We start from the raw sequence: 15,915 nt of genomic DNA, 5'->3' as shown, positions 1-15,915 counted from the left end.
TCACTGTGGTTTTGATTTGCATTTCCCATTTGTCTAATGTTGCTGAGCAATTTTCATGTGCTAATTGGTCATTTCTATATCTTCTTTGGAGGAAAGTTTACTCAGAGCCTCTCCCTAGTATTAAAATGGATTATATGGGGTTATGGACATTGGGGAGGGTGTGTGCTATGGTGAGTGCTGTGAAGTGTGTAAACCTGGCAATTCGCAGGCCTGTACCCCTGGAGATAAAAATACATTATATGTTTATAAAAAATAAGAAATTAAAAAAAAAACGGAAAAAAAGGATTATATGTCTTTTATATGTATTATTACGTTGTTGTCATAAGACTTCTTTAAATATTCTGAATGTAAGTCCCTTAACAAACACAGATGTGTTACCTTTCAATAAAATCATTGTAAGGTGAAAATATCCTGAGTAAAAAATGCATTTAATATGCCTAACCTACTAAACATCATAGCTTTGCCTAGCTGACCTTAAGTGTGTTCAGAATATTTACATTAGCCGACAGGTGGGCAAAATCATCTAACACAAAGCCTCTTTTATAATAAAGTATTGAATATCTTATGTAGTTTATTGAACACTGCCCTGAAAGTGAAAAACACAGTGGTTGTGTGGGTGCAGAACAGTTGTAAGCATATCAGTTGTTGAGCTTTGTGATCGTGAGGCTGGCAGGGCCGAGGCTTGGGGCCGCTGCCCAGCATCATATATTGCTAGACTGGGAGCAGATCCACATCCAAAATTCAGAGTACAGTTTCTACTGAATGAGCACTGCTTTCACACCATGGTAAATTAAAAAAATTATGAATCGAACCATCATAAGGTGGGGACACGCTGTATAGAATTTTCAAATAAAATACTTTCTTCTATTCTGTGCATTGTCTTTGCACTTTCTTGAGGGCACTGTAGCACAGAAGTTTTAAATTTGAAAGTAGTTCAATTTATCTATTTGTGCATGTGTGTGTGTGTTTGGTATTGTATCTAAGAAACTATTACTTCACCCAAGTTTATAAAGATCTAATCCTATGTTTTTCCCAAGAGTTTTACAATTTTAGCACTTCATTTAGGTCTATGATCCATTCTGAGTTCATTTTTGTGGAGTACGAGTCATTTTTAATGGATACTATTGAGAACAGAGTGTTTTTTATACTTTAAGTTCCCCCCAAAAAGGTCTTTTCCCCTTTCTGTGATGTAATAACTTAGAGTGTTCTGCACACTGAATCAGAAAATACTCACTGAGCGTTCATGCAAATGTATGTAGCAGTGAACCAGCCACTCTGATAAAAACATAAAGCAACTGTAACAGCAAGCACTATATGCTATAATCCAGGACTATTCCAAATGGATTTAGGGTAAATTTATCATTGCTCCTGCAAAGAACCAGACTCCAACAATACTGGCTTAGACTGAGTCCAACCATAGAAAGATTACTGATTAACCTGGCATAGAAATTAATCCTTGATTTAAAATACACAGATACCAGCAAAACAAAACAAAAGAAAATACCCCCAAACCTCAAGAACCCCCCAAAACTGAATCAGCAGATATGGAGTGAAATTCAACTTCTAGAAGTGTATGTGTTTTATATGTGTTTCACAGAACAGTTACCATGTAACTTTACTAAGTTAAACTACAAACCTTAAATACTTTATGATGATAAGTACACAGCACTTAATTCATGGCTCACCTTCATATTTCAATAACCTAGAAAATATGGCATCTCTATCATTTATTTGCCTCTTGGTAAAGAGTCTGAACTCCTTATACCATTTGGCTCATTGTCCCAGCATGTTCCTGAGTAACACAAACGAAGTTGTGCAGCAGAGACAGCCTGTCAAAAATGAAATTATTCTCTTGTTTCTTTATATCAAATTGTGGTGGGCCATTCAAGGCCCTCTTTTGTCAATATGCACCAGGGGCAACTGGCCCCTGATGCCTTTTCCAGGAGTGATCAGGGTTTGTACTGTAGCCCAAGGAACATCAGCTGTCTCCAAGATCAAGTCAGTAGGCTATCTGAGCACTCTTCTTCCAAAGAGTACAAACACCAAATCTGGAAAGCCCATGTCAATCAGAGAAAGACAAGCAGAAGGTGAAGGAGCAGGTCAGGAAGTCTAGTCTAGTCTAGCCAGGAAGCCAAGGCTAGATGGTTGATCTATGGCCCTCATTGTTGCCTGTGTGCAGGCCATCCTGGCATGTTCCCAGCTGGCTAGAAAAGCTGATAAGAGAAAATATCTTCCAGGATGAGCTCATCAACAATCCACTACACACACCACTCCAAATTCATCAGCATCTTTCATTAAACCTTTGCTTACAGTGAAAGTTTATTTCTCTCCCTCCATATATATCGTTTGTATTGCCTCTGTGCTATTTTCTTCTTTTTCTTGACTTATATTAGTCCTACCCACTATGCAAGGACAGTTCAAGGCTCACTCTTGGATCCTGGTGATCTACCCGTATCTTGAATCCGGCAGCAGCAGTGTGAGGATCACTAATTTGACAGTTCATCAGCTTCCTTATGGTTTATCTCTCTCTTAATATGTACTGTTATCTTCTAGACTATGTTGCAGAGGCAAAATTTATACCTTAACTCTGTTGGTACCTGGCAGAGTGTCATGGCTGGCATTTAGAACTCACTATACACTAGCTCCTATTAATACATACTAACACCGACTTTATTTTTTTTTTTAAAGATTCTATTTATTTATTTGACAGACAGAGATCTCAAGTAGGCAGAGAGGCAAGCAGAGAGAGAGGGAAGCAGGCTCCCTGCTGAGCAGAGAGCCTGATGCGGGGCTCGATCCAGGCCCTGGGATCATGACCCAAGCCGAAGGCGAAGGCTTTAACCCACTGAGCCACCCAGGCACCCCATAACACCAACTTTAAAGTAACTAGAGTAGGAGTTATAAATATGGAACAATCACTACAGGTCAGGCACCCAGAGCGTCTCATTTAATTTTCAAAACAACCCCTGACATGGTGACATTATTCTAATTTTATAGTTATAAAACTCAAGACTAGAGAAATTAAGTAATTTCTGCTCATGTAGCTAGCAAGCGGTGAACTGGACTGTGCCTGGGTCTAACTCAAAAGTTCATGTTCACAATCAGCACTCCATGTTGCCTTGAGAAAACAAGGGCTGTGATTATTAAGAGGTGGAAACTGGCAGCTGCTTTGCTCAAACCTCTGTTATAATGTCTACATGTCCAGTTCTAATATAATTGTGTGTCTTCCACACTACATTGTGAGCTCAGATACAGAACCTTGTATTTTCACACACTATTTACTCAGTAAATATACTCAGCAGCTGGGTAATCTTGGGCAGGTATTTAACCTCTCGGTTGGCTTAGTTTCTTCAGCTGTAAAATGGCAATGAAAAACAGACCCTCTCCCACAGGGATGGGATGGTGTCTGTAGAGTGCTTAGTATGGTGCCAGGTGCATAGAAAGTGATAGTATCAGCTATTATTATTATCAACATCATAGTTACTTTTATTACTACTTTCTCTAAAACCAGTAGTGGACAAATGTCAGTCACATATTCACACACACACATTCCCATGTTCACAACTGGATGGGTACTTTTTTTTTTTTTCCATTTTATTTATTTTTTCAGCGTAACAGTATTCATTCTTTTTGCACAACACCCAGTGCTCCATGCAAAACGTGCCCTCCCCATTACCCACCACCTGTTCCCCCAACCTCCCACCCCTGACCCTTCAAAACCCTCAGGTTGTTTTTCAGAGTCCATAGTCTCTTATGGTTCGCCTCCCCTCCCCAATGTCCATAGCCCGCTCCCCCTCTCCCAATCCCACCTCCCCCCAGCAACCCCCAGTTTGTTTTGTGAGATTAAGAGTCATTTATGGTTTGTCTCCCTCCCAATCCCACCTTGTTTCATTTATTCTTTTCCTATCCCCCTACCCCCCCATGTTGCTTCTCCATGTCCTCATATCAGGGATGGAACTAGAGCGTATCATGCTTAGTGAAATAAGTCAATCGGAGAAAGACAACTATCATACGACAGAGATTCTTAACCATTCTGAACAAGAGAGAGCATCAGAATATCCCTGAGGCTTTTTCATACCAAACCCATGAATCAAAACAACTCCATCTTCCAAATCTTATCACTACCTGCCCTCCCTGAACCCCCAGGAGGTGTATTTCTAGACTTGGGAACCACAGCAAAGAGAGTTGCTGTTGATGCTTATGAACTAGTAGGTGGAAATGGGGCGGGGGGGCGGGGCGGTGGTTCAGAGAGAGAGGTGGTAACCACTGTCGCCTAGGGCAACAGTTCACATTTTGGCGGATGTGGGTTTAGGGCATACTGCTCCACCATTTATTTCCATTCTTTTTCGGTCCCTGTTAGTATTAGGCAGAACCCAAAAAATAGGGTGGGAGGGGAAGAGAAAGAGTAAAAAGGAAGGTAAGCAATGATAATCTAAGTTTGTTTGTTCTTGCTGCTAGAGGACTAATAAAGTATTTGAGAGCAGATTTAAACATGAATTAAAATCAGGTTCCATGGATAGATTTCATACTAATAGAAAATGCTGTTCCCTTCTTTTCCCCTTTAGCTTACTTCATAATTCATCTAATATCCCTCATGCATCTGAAGAATCAGCACATAGTTAGGATACAATAATTGTGCCACTATCTAGAGTTGCGCTGCCTAATTCGGTAGCCGGTAGTTCGTGAGGCTATAGAGCCCTTCAGTGGTGGCTAGTTCAAACGGAGATGTGCTATCAGGGTAAAATATGTTTGGTTTAAAAGACTTGGTATGAAGAAAAAGAATAAAAGATTTCACCAATAATTTTAGTATTACTTAAGTTTAATGCAATTTAGTATAATTAATATTAATCAGCTAAATGACCATTTGGGATATATAGGAATTAAAGTAAAGTAAAGTAAAATAGTGATATTATTTTTTTTTTTACTGCTTCTAATGTGGCTTCTTGAAAAGTTGAAGTTATACATATGATTTGCATTACGGTTCTATTGAACAGGGCTGGTCTAGAGTGCTACAGTTCTGTTATTACAAATGCCTAAACGTTTGACTCAAAGATGGTAGATTGTGGTGACCATATCATATGAATCCAATTTGAATATTACTCACCAAGTGTTAAATCAGAATTGCCCCATTTCCTTTCCCACTGTACTTTATGCTCCAGCACTGCCAAACTGTTTCATACAGGTGGTGCTCGGGTGGCCTTCCTCCACTGGGCACCCGGAAATACCTTTATCCTTTAAAGTGCCTCTTGGTCAGCCCCCATTAATCTCTTCTCTATAGTGCCTCTTTCACCATATTATTTCTGCACCTATCACTGCATATCAGACACTGGAACATGTTTATTACAGGCCTGTCTCTCCCGCTCAACTAGAAGCTTCTTGAGGTTAGGGGCCACATCTTATTCTGTTTTATATCCTTCACTCTGGGCACATGGTTGGCCTTCAATAGGTGTGTGTTGAAACTGAAAGAATGAAATAAAATTCTGATTGCAGCATGTTGAGCAGTTTCATGCAACTCATAGATATGTGTAAGAACCATACTCCCACTGTAAGCCTCACCTTGAGGGATGCTTCTCTGCTTTGCTAGTCAGTGGAGTGAGCTACCTCGGAATTTCAGCTTCTGTATTCACTAGTGGTTTACAGCATTGCGTTGCATTCACCCACAGTCATGGCCCGAGCACCTTCATTTATGTTTGTTGCTTGCAATACAGTAAATATAATGTCACTGAATTAGTAAGCATGTTAAGAAATAGTCTTGGTTTGCTAAGCCATATCATTTACAGAATTTAATCAGAAGGAAGCCATCCTCTTCAAAAAAGAAAACAAAAAAAACAAAAAAACCCCCAAAAAACTAATACTATATCCTAAAGCTACTCAGTTCATTGACCTGTCAGTTGTGAATTTTATGTTATTAGCAGGCATGAATGAGTTTGTTAATGTTGTACTATAAACAGAGTCTTAGATAAATTTACTCAATTAGTAACATAATTAATATACTGTAAATCTGTGAAAAATTTGTGGTATTCCCCTCTCCTCGAATGAATTCTTTCTTTTATTTTTGAGATGAAATCTTAATAAACTTAATTGAAGACTGGAGTTATGCCTGGTGAAAAACAGTCTATTAAACGGTAATTGACCACTAAAGCAGCATTCCACTAAACACTAACATTCCATAAACATGCTGTTTTGATGTCGGTTATAGCCAGAACAAATGAAGTATAAATTATCACCATTTCAGTCTACTTCTTAATGAAGTAGGAAGTACTTTCAGCTTTTCAAATACTATAATGGTGTCATCTAACATTCTTCAATAGCTGTTAGTGACCCTTCAGCCCTGCTCAAACACTTGCATCTGTCTGAAATCCAGCCGTGCCAAGAGGAAAGCTCCCCTCTCTTCTGAATTTGGTCTTAGATTTTGAAAATATAAATACCTTAGCCTTTGCTTGAGATAAGAATCTTTTTGGAAAAGGCCTCTGTCCTTTGTCCTTCAGAATCTTCTATTACACACAATCACAGAAACCTTGTATTACATAATGCTCATGTCACTGGTTAGCACTTTATATGTGATCTTTAGTATCTATTTCTTGCTTTTCCACTCATTAAAAATAAATTTCCTTGTCTAGAGTCTCATAGAGGTGGAAGATTACTGATTAGTTGACTATGTTCTTATCTGTATAATAAAGATTATTGGTCAGCCCTTTCAGCAAGGTGTTTTTTTTTTTTTTTCTTTTCTTCCCTCTTTAGCAAATTTGAAAGAATGGTTAAAGATTTAGGATCTAAAAAATTTGGTTTTATGTTCCATTTCTTTAATTCTCAAACTATCATTTCTGATTTTGTAAAATCAAAATAACAGTATCTTCCCAAATAACTAATTAGCCTAAATGACCTTAGCCTTCTATCTAATAAGTGCATAGTTATTACCAGTTGATATTTCATATCCATACCTGAAGCTGAGCTTCTGACCATCTCCTCTCCAACCTCCCCCTGTCAAATGATGGTAATTCCATCCTCCAGATGTTTAGGCCAAGAATTTGGAGTCATCATTGACTCCTCTTTCTCTCAAACCCCACATCCTGTTGGCTCCACCTTCAAAATACATGGTGATTCCCAAAGCTTCCTAACGGGCTCCTGGCTTTCATTCTTACTCATTCACCTTATTCTCAAGCAGTCAGAGTGAGCCTTTTAAATGTAAGTCAGATCATGCTACTCCTTTCGTCAGAATCCCACAATCACCCCTCAGTTTCACTCAGAGTAAAAGCAAAAATTCTTATAATGGCCCACAAGACCCTACATGATCTGCCACCTCTTTGTGTTCCTCTCCAACCACACCTCTTGTTACTCTCTTCCTGTTCATATACCTTCTAGTCACATGGGCCTTCTTGTTTCTTGAATATACCAGGCAGACCTTTGCCTTACAGCCTTGGCCCTGGCTGTTTCCACTGCTGGGAACACAGCTCTCCCACACAGCCTCTTAGTTAACTCCATCAAAATATTTTCAAATGGGGGGCACCTGGGTGGCTCAGTGGGTTAAGGCCTCTGCCTTCGGCCCAGGTCATGGTCCCAGGGTCCTGGGATCGAGCCCCGCATCGGGCTCTCTGCTCAGCAGGGAGCCTGCTTCCCCTCCCCTCTCTCTGGCTGCCTCTCTGCCTACCTGTGATCTCTGTCTGTCAAATAAATAAATAAAATCTTAAAAAATTTTTTTTTCAAATGGTATCTACCCAGTGAGGCCAAGCCTGACCACCTTATTAAATACTACAACTTTGGGGCACCTGGGTGGCTCAGTGGGTTAAAGCCTCTGCCTTTGGCTCAGGTCATGATTCCAGGATTCTGGGATTGAGCCCCACATCGGGCTCTCTGCTCAGTAGGGAGCCTACCTCTCTGCCTACTTGTGATCCCTGTCTGTCAAATAAATAAATAAAAAAATAAATACAACTTTTTTTTTAAAGATTTTATTTATTTATTTGACAGAGAGAGATCACAAGTAGACAGAGAGGCAGGCAGAGAGAGAGAGAGAGGGAAGCAGGCTCCCCGCTGAGCAGAGAACCTGATGCGGGACTGGATCCCAGGACCCTGAGATCATGACCTGAGCCGAAGGCAGCAGCTTAACCCACTGAGCCACCCAGGCGCCCAATACTACAACTTTTTTTTTCAACTCTTTTTTTTTTTTTTGACACTTTTCGCTTATTACTACCTATATTATTTACTTATTAATCTTGTTTACTGACTATTGTCTGTATCTTTCCATTAGAATATAAACTCCATAAATGCAGAGATCTTTGCCTCTCCTGTTCACCAACAAGTCTCAAGCACCTGAAACAGTGCTTGGCAAATTCTTTTCAAATGACTGAATTGTATTTAAAGTAGAAATCTAAGTAATATGAAAAAAGAAGCAGTTCCTAAATTATATATTCTTTATTACCCTTAAAAGTTATAGTTATCCACTAGTGAATCTTGGTCATTTCAGTAATGACTAAGATAAACCCTTAACTATTTCCACGGTACTTACTCCTGATCATTTATAAGCCACTTTGCTTTTATGTTATTTTAAAATAAGTTGTCTTCACTTAACAGGGCACTCTATTTATAATCGTGCCTACACGATGGTGTAGATTCTAATCTCAGTTTCCCAAATGCCAATGTACTCTTAATTCCCAGTTTGACATGTTTGCAAATGCATATACGTGCTTTCTAAATGCTTTAAAAAAAATCAGCACATTCTCAATGCTGATTGTGTCTGTTGAGAAAAAAGAAGAATGCTATTAGGAAGAAGTCAGAAGATACACTGGTAATATTTTACTTCCTCAGCTGGGTGACAGGTATCCAGGTATTGGCTTCATTATTATTGTTATAATTTACATATACATTATACACCATCTTTTATATGTTTGAAACACTTCATAATAAAAAAGGAAGGACAAAAATAAATCCAGTATAGCATTTATTTATTCTACTACCACTCTTTATTTTCCCCCCAGTTTGATATGATACAGCTCTCTGGGCATAAATCTTCTAGCCAGTTTGTGGAAATATAATTGCTGTTGATTTAGCACTTACACTCTTCCCGAGCCCATAACCATCTCAATGATGAGTCTGCAATAAGAGATCAAATCAGAAAGGTCCCCAGCAGAAACAACAAAAAAATTATACTCATTGCTTTATTGATTAAATCAACCTAGCCAGCTATCAAGAGGGATGAGAATAAAGATAAAAATGAAAACATGTGATGGCTGCCAAAGCATATTACTTTTTCAAAAGACATATATAAAGATAATAACGTCACAAGTGATTATAGTATCTCATCTTCCCACTTAGCAAGGCAAGTTCTTTGGTTACCTTAATTTCATCCTCCCTTCCCTGACCCCACTGTGGTATAGGGATCTGATATCTGCTTCCACAGCACACAATTCTGGTCATGAATAGAACTATAACTGCTCATTAATGTCCCCCCCCCACCCAACTAGACTAGAAGTTCCCTGGGGAAAGGTCCCATGTTTTTTCTGAGCTCTGTCCCTGTGACAGCTCCTAGGGTTTTGGTATGCGACTAGCTCAGCTCAAAGTTCAACTCCTCTTCTCACTCTCTGTGTAACCTTCTTAACCTTTCTGTGCTTTCATTTCCTCAATGATAATAACAATGGCATAGGCTCAGGATGTGAGGATTAATGTAATGACACACCTAAATTAATTAGCAGAGTCTGGTCCAAAATCTAAGCTAAATAAAAAGACTATTTATTTACGATCACCATCTAGTGATAGAGGAAACCGAGTTGACAGAGAAGAAAGAAGATAGCTCTTACAATATGATTCTTAATGATTCAAGTGCATCGTCAATCTTCAGGAAATATTTGGAAACTGCATCGTGAATTCAAGCTTCACAGTGCATGCTGGGAAGGAATGGTTCCTTGGAGTGATAATCCATCTCTACCTGCTCAGACCTCAGGACTCATACCAACGGGGCTGCCTAGGTCAGGAACTTGTGACATTTTGATGGTACAACCCAGAAGGGGAACTAATATTATCTAGACACTTAGCAAACACTTTTTGAGTCCGAGCTATAGTCCCAGGAATTTGGCTAGGTAATGAGGATGTGGCGGTGGAAGGTCCCATCCTCTAATCCCTAGAAGCTGTCCACAGGCCCTGCCATGTCATGCCACATGTACAGTTTAGCCCTTTAAACTGAGTGTAGCTCATTCAGTGCCCTTCCGTAGTCCTGCTGTTGTCTCTACTCAAGAGACATCTTACTGTTAACTTTTCCAAATATATAGCAGTTTCCCCTACAAATCATGTTTCTCATGACAACTATAACTGGAATACAGGTACACATGACTATACAATCAGTGTACCAATCTAATACCTCAAATCCTGGCATTTATTATGTACTTGAATTTATAATAATTTTCTTGAACCTTAAGCTACTTGCCACACAGAATGACAGAACTGACATAAAACATAGATATATTTGCATACAAAAATAATACTTATGTTAATAAGAATTGTTCTATTTTGAGGCAAGAATTATGAAGATCCCTCTATTGCCTATAAATTAACTCATGAGGTATTTAAAATGGAAAATATTTTGTTGTGGTAAACTATGAAATGCCAACTTAATTTATTATAAGATTGTGGACTCATTAAAAGGTTTTGGATGCAAAGATAATTAAAATAAGATAGAAGAGGATTTAGAAGTAACTGAAAATAATAATGCTTTTGAAAGTAGTATGGTTTGAAGAAATTCAGAGTAGCATATCAAACACAGACATTTATGGCAATAAATTTTATAAATAGCTCATTCTAATAATAATATGAAAACACCTAGAGCTTTTTTATTATAAGTAAATAAAGATTTAAAAAGTAGGTGATTGGTATACATTCCTAGGATAAATAAATATGAAACAATTAATGGACACTATATAACCCAGTAAGTACTGTGTTTAAGATTTAAAGTAACTAAATCATGAAGTAATCCATATTATAAAGTTGTATTTCTTGAGAAATAATTGGAGAATTTTGAAATTTAATATCCACCTGCCCAAGCCTGGGCACATCAATTCCTCATCTCAGTTTTCCAACAGAATGGAAATCTGCCATCTTAGATATACACTCAAAATTGACTATTTTTATAGAGGAGCTTCTTAGAAACAAAAGGCCTCAAAAATATCGATATTTTAGACTCTAACAAAATCTGTTATCATGGGGCGCCTAGGTGGCTCAGTCGGTTAAGCCACTGCCTTTGGCTCAGGTCATGGTCTCAGAGTCCTGGGATGGAGCCCTGTGTCGGGTTCTCTCTTCAGCAGGGAGCCTGCTTCCCCCTCTCCCTCTGTCTGCCTCCCTGCCTACTTGCGATCTCTTTCTCTCTGTCAAATAAATAAATAGAATCTTAAAAAAAAAACTGTTATCATTATGATTTTCTCTGTTCTTTTCTGTGTGATCAGCAATTCTAACTTTGCCAGCATATCAGACAAAACAAATTCAAAGAACTATAACAGTCCCCCAGCTGCTGCTGTAATGACAGACATCCTCTAGTCCAACAATCTCACTTTATGAATAAGTTATCTCAGGTCCAGGGAGGTTAAAGCAATTAAATCAAAGTCACCCTTGTCCAGCTACAGGCATATATGGAGCTATAATCCAAATTTCCCAAGGACCCAACAAAGACACAATATTAGTATCAGTGTGAAAATTATTAAATATTAATAGCCTGAAGATGACATTATATTCCTGAAATGTTTCACAACATATCAAACAGGCAGGAAACACCACCCGGAAGACATTATATAAGATTTCTTGGCAGATTTTCTGTGGATTTTGCTAGCCAGTCTTTAACTGTAAGACTATTTCAGTGAGGCCAGAGGGAAGATTGCCAGTGGACAAAAGCTCTCTTTTCTGAAATTCCTGTTCAGAGGCCTAGAACTGAGAATTAGCAGTAGGAATTAAGTACCCTTGCCTTTATTTAAATCGCATTCTGTGGCCAGAAATAATATCCCGGGGAGTAATAAACTCATGTACCTTTCCCCCGCGTTGCTTTCCTCGGTTACTCCTTTTCTCTTTCTCTTAGTAACACATTAAAAGTCCTTTTGGAACCACTCTACTCTGAGTGGTACCACTCTGAGAAACTACATGTTTGATGTTCCACAACGGTATAAATAAGAAATACGTCCCCATAGGGAAAATCACGGGTGCAGGGGGCAAAGTCTTCAGGGGGACTCCCGGATACGAAATCCTACTGTTTCCTTCATGCTGAAAAATGGCACTCTGGACATTCACTCCAGGCCAAATTAAGAGACTGACTCCTGGCGTCCAAACGGTTCCTCTATCTTATTTTCAAGTGAAAAGACCAATCACCGGTAAAGTGTTTTTAAAAAGAAAGAACACTTGTCCAAAAGTTTTTAAAGTCAAGAAACACCCTAAGACACGTCCGACTGCGAGTGTCTCTCTCAAATTCTCACACGACTTGCACTGAACCTACAGTGCCCTAAAATGCCCCCCCCCCCCGCAGGAAATCTTTTCAAGGGGTCAGGTTGGCGGCTCCTAGGCTGCCGCACGGGCGAGGAGGGTTAGACAGGTTCCGCGTCTGTCCCTGAAGCAATTTTCTGCGCAGGAAACCAGTCAAGAGTGATGAAAGAGAACGCGGGGAAGAGCAGCCCGCGCCCCAACCACCCCCCCGCGTAGCTGGGTCCAGGGCTGAAGTCAGCAGAGGGGACCCCGGGTACGCGCTCCCCTCGAGGGCCAAGCCGGGGGCGCGAGTTCTCTGGAGCCACCGCCAGGAGCTGGGATCGGACCCACGGGACACATGGTTCCGCGGCTGCCCCGAGGGACCCGGCTGAGGCTCGCAGGGCGCCCGGACCGGCCAGCGCCGCTTACCTTGACGGCTCCGCGGGAACTCGGCCGGGACTCTGCGCGGACGCGACCGCGGGCGCGGGCGGGGCAGTGGCAGGGAAGGCGCGGGGGCTCCACTGGGCTCCACCCGGGTTCAGGTCCGCCGCCTCGGGGAGGAAGTGGTGTCAGCCCTGCCCTTCCCACGCAGCGCGCAGACGTGTGGCGTTCTCCGCGCCGCTTTGCATCGAGGTGCAACGGGGACGCCCGTTTGGGGGCACAGCCGCGGGAGGACGTGTGGCTGGAGACTCCTAACTCTCGGGGGCTGCTTTTCCCAGCTCATCGGGTCTGTGCCTCATTTCCCTATTTCTCCTCCTTCACACCAAACCCTTGAAGGGGGAAAAAAAAAAGTTTAAGTTCTGGGAAAAGTTGGGCCTTCCTCTCCCGCCTCTCCCCCACGCGCGCCCCCTTCTCTGAGAATCCCTTCGCTAATTATCTTTCTTCGTCGCTCCGTGTTAGTGGCTAAGTAAGGAGTGTGCGGCCCGAAGACGGCTCCTCAGAAGCCCGAGACCCTGACCTCTTTTGCAACGGCCTTCCCAAGTGTTTACTTCAGCCCCTCTGCGCTTCCTCTTTCGGGCCAGTTGAGCAAGGCCGGAGCTTCCCGCCGCGCGGAGCCCACCCTTGGGGGACTGGGCGCGGGAGTGCGGCGCAGAGCGACCCCGCGCCTGCGCGTCTGCCCGCCAGTCCGCGGGGATGCACTGACCCGGCGCCGGTCTCTGCTGGACCCGGGGTGGGGGCGTCGGAGGTCGGGGGTCTGGTGGGGAAGGGCGTTCTCGGCTCAGCCCATTTCTCAACTGTCCGATTGGCAACCGCCTCCCCCGCCACCCCCAAAGCTTAACCACACTGAGTTAGCGGGCGAGGCTGTAAAGAAACGGGGGCTCACACACATCGCTGGTGGAAATCCAAAATCGTATGAATTCCGTGGAGGCGAAATCAGCAATAGCTATTAAACTTGTCTATGCAGTTACCATCTGATTCAGAAATCCCACTTTTAGGAATGTATTAGGACGGTAGAGTGATGACAAGAAATTTTGCAATACCCACGCCCATTCTTGGCCACAGGATTTGTAATAGCGAAGGACTGACTGGAACTAACCCGAGACACTGGAAGTGAAGCCTCCTGAGGGTGGAGAGATCTGAAAATACAGAAGTTAAAAATAGTTAGGATTTGTAAATGTGGTTGAATTAACCTCCTCTTCCCCTATACAGCTGTGTCCTCAAGGGCTTTTATGTGGGGAAGGTGGTGAAGATATAAAGACATACATTAGACATGTAAATTAATTAGGTAAATTAAGATAGTTCAGTCATTTATTTAGTGAAAAAAAAAAAAAAAAAAAACCAAAACAAAAAAACCAAAACAACTTTTAGGCACCTACCTACTCATCTAAGAACAATGAAAATAGTTGTGAAGAAAACAGTTCCTGCTCTGGTGGACGGTACTTTCAAGATGGGAGAAAGCAAATTAATATTTAATATGTTAAGTAATAGAAATATATTGAAGGGAATTACAAGGTGAAGGTGTTAGTAGTGGGGATGGAGCCGTTGCATTAATTAGGATTATCAAGGAAGATCTTTCTGAAACGTGTCGCTTGAAGAACCAGACCTAAATGACATGAGAGATTATTCTTGTGGATTTTTGGATGAGAATATTCAAAGGCTCTGGGTTAGGAAGGCACTTAAGATCTGGAAGAACAGCAAGGAAGCTAATATGGACGGAGCTGAATGAGCAGAGTGAGAGGGAGACAAGTGGTATATGAGATCAAAGAGGAAATTGTGGCCCGATTATGTGTGTCCTTTCTGGCTATGGTAGGGACGTCGCTGTGAGATGGGAAGCTATTGGAAGGTTCTGAACAGTCAGTACTATATAGAAAGTCAAGTCCAGCAATGGAGTAACTTACATAGGAAAGGAAGAGTGGGCAGCCAATGCCTCTTTGCAAAGTAATGAAAGGGGCAGCCATTCCAAGATTTGGAAAAACATTCCAAGAGAAGGAAGAGCAAGGTTAAATGTTATAGAGATAACTGATGATGAAAAGTTCTTAAGTTCTTTATTTCTTTGAAACGGAAATATAGTTTATGTATAATATTATGCTAGTTTCAGGTGTACATAGTACAAATCACACATAGTGATTGGACAATTAGATACATTACAAAATGCTCACCATGGTAAGTGTAGTTACCCCCATTAGTATACAAAATTATTATAGTATTGTTGACTGTATTTCCCATGCTGTCCTTTTCATTCCTGGGACTTATTTAATTTATAACAAAGTTTGTACCTCTTAATTGCCTTTATCAATTTCACCCATCCCTCTACCTCCTCATCTCTGGCAACTACCAGTTTGTTCTCTGTATTTATAAGTCTGTTGTTATATTTTCTTTGTTCATTTTTTTTTTATTTTTTAGATTCCACATATCAGGGAAATCATAAGAAATTTGTCTTTCTCTGTTGGACTTGTTTTACCTACTAAAATACTTTTTGTGTCCCTCTGTATAATTGCAAATAGCAAGATTTCATTCATGTTTATGGCTTAGTTATCTTCTATTGTATGTGTATACCACATCTTCTTTATCTTTATCTACTGATGGACACTAAGGTTGCTTCCATGTCTTGGTTATTGCAAATAATGCTATAATAAACAGAAGGATGCACATATCTTTTCAAATTAGTGTTTACATTTTCATCTGGTAAATACCCAGAAGTAGAATTACTGGATCATAGGGTATGTCTTTCTTTCTTTCTTTCTTTCTTTTTTTTTAAATTTCTTGAGGAAACTCCAAACTGTTATCCAGAGTGGCTGGACAAATTTACATCCTCACCAACAGCATGCAAGTGTTCCCTTTTCTTCACATCCTCGCCAACACTTTTTATTTCTCATCTTGTTGATTCTAGCCCTTCTGACAGGTGTGAAGTGATATGTCACTGTGGTGTTGATTTGTATTTCCCCGATGATTAGTGACATTGAGCATCTTTTCATGTGTCTGTTGGCCATCTATTTTTCTTCGGAAAATGTCAGTTCAGATCCTCTGCCCATTTTTAAATTGCATTAT

General features: G+C 40.7%; 1 protein-coding gene across 1 annotated transcript in view; it reads right to left on the bottom strand.

Annotated features, from left to right (window-relative positions):
* The window catches only part of LOC123947364 (amyloid beta precursor protein binding family B member 1 interacting protein), a 118,482-nt gene extending 104,938 nt beyond the window's left edge, over positions 1-13,544 (bottom strand). Inside the window, exons 1-2 of the mRNA XM_046013534.1 lie at positions 13,385-13,544; positions 12,856-13,182 (exon numbers count right to left, since the gene is read on the bottom strand). The gene's annotated coding sequence lies outside the window, so the exon portion shown is untranslated. The remainder of the gene's footprint in view (positions 1-12,855; positions 13,183-13,384) is intronic.
* Positions 13,545-15,915: the final 2,371 nt, after the last annotated feature.

Source organism: Meles meles, chromosome 7 (assembly GCF_922984935.1).
Source record: "Meles meles chromosome 7, mMelMel3.1 paternal haplotype, whole genome shotgun sequence".
Taxonomy (NCBI): domain Eukaryota; kingdom Metazoa; phylum Chordata; class Mammalia; order Carnivora; family Mustelidae; genus Meles; species Meles meles.
Note: the sequence above shows the minus strand (reverse complement) of the source record. Positions and strands in the feature narration are given on the sequence as shown.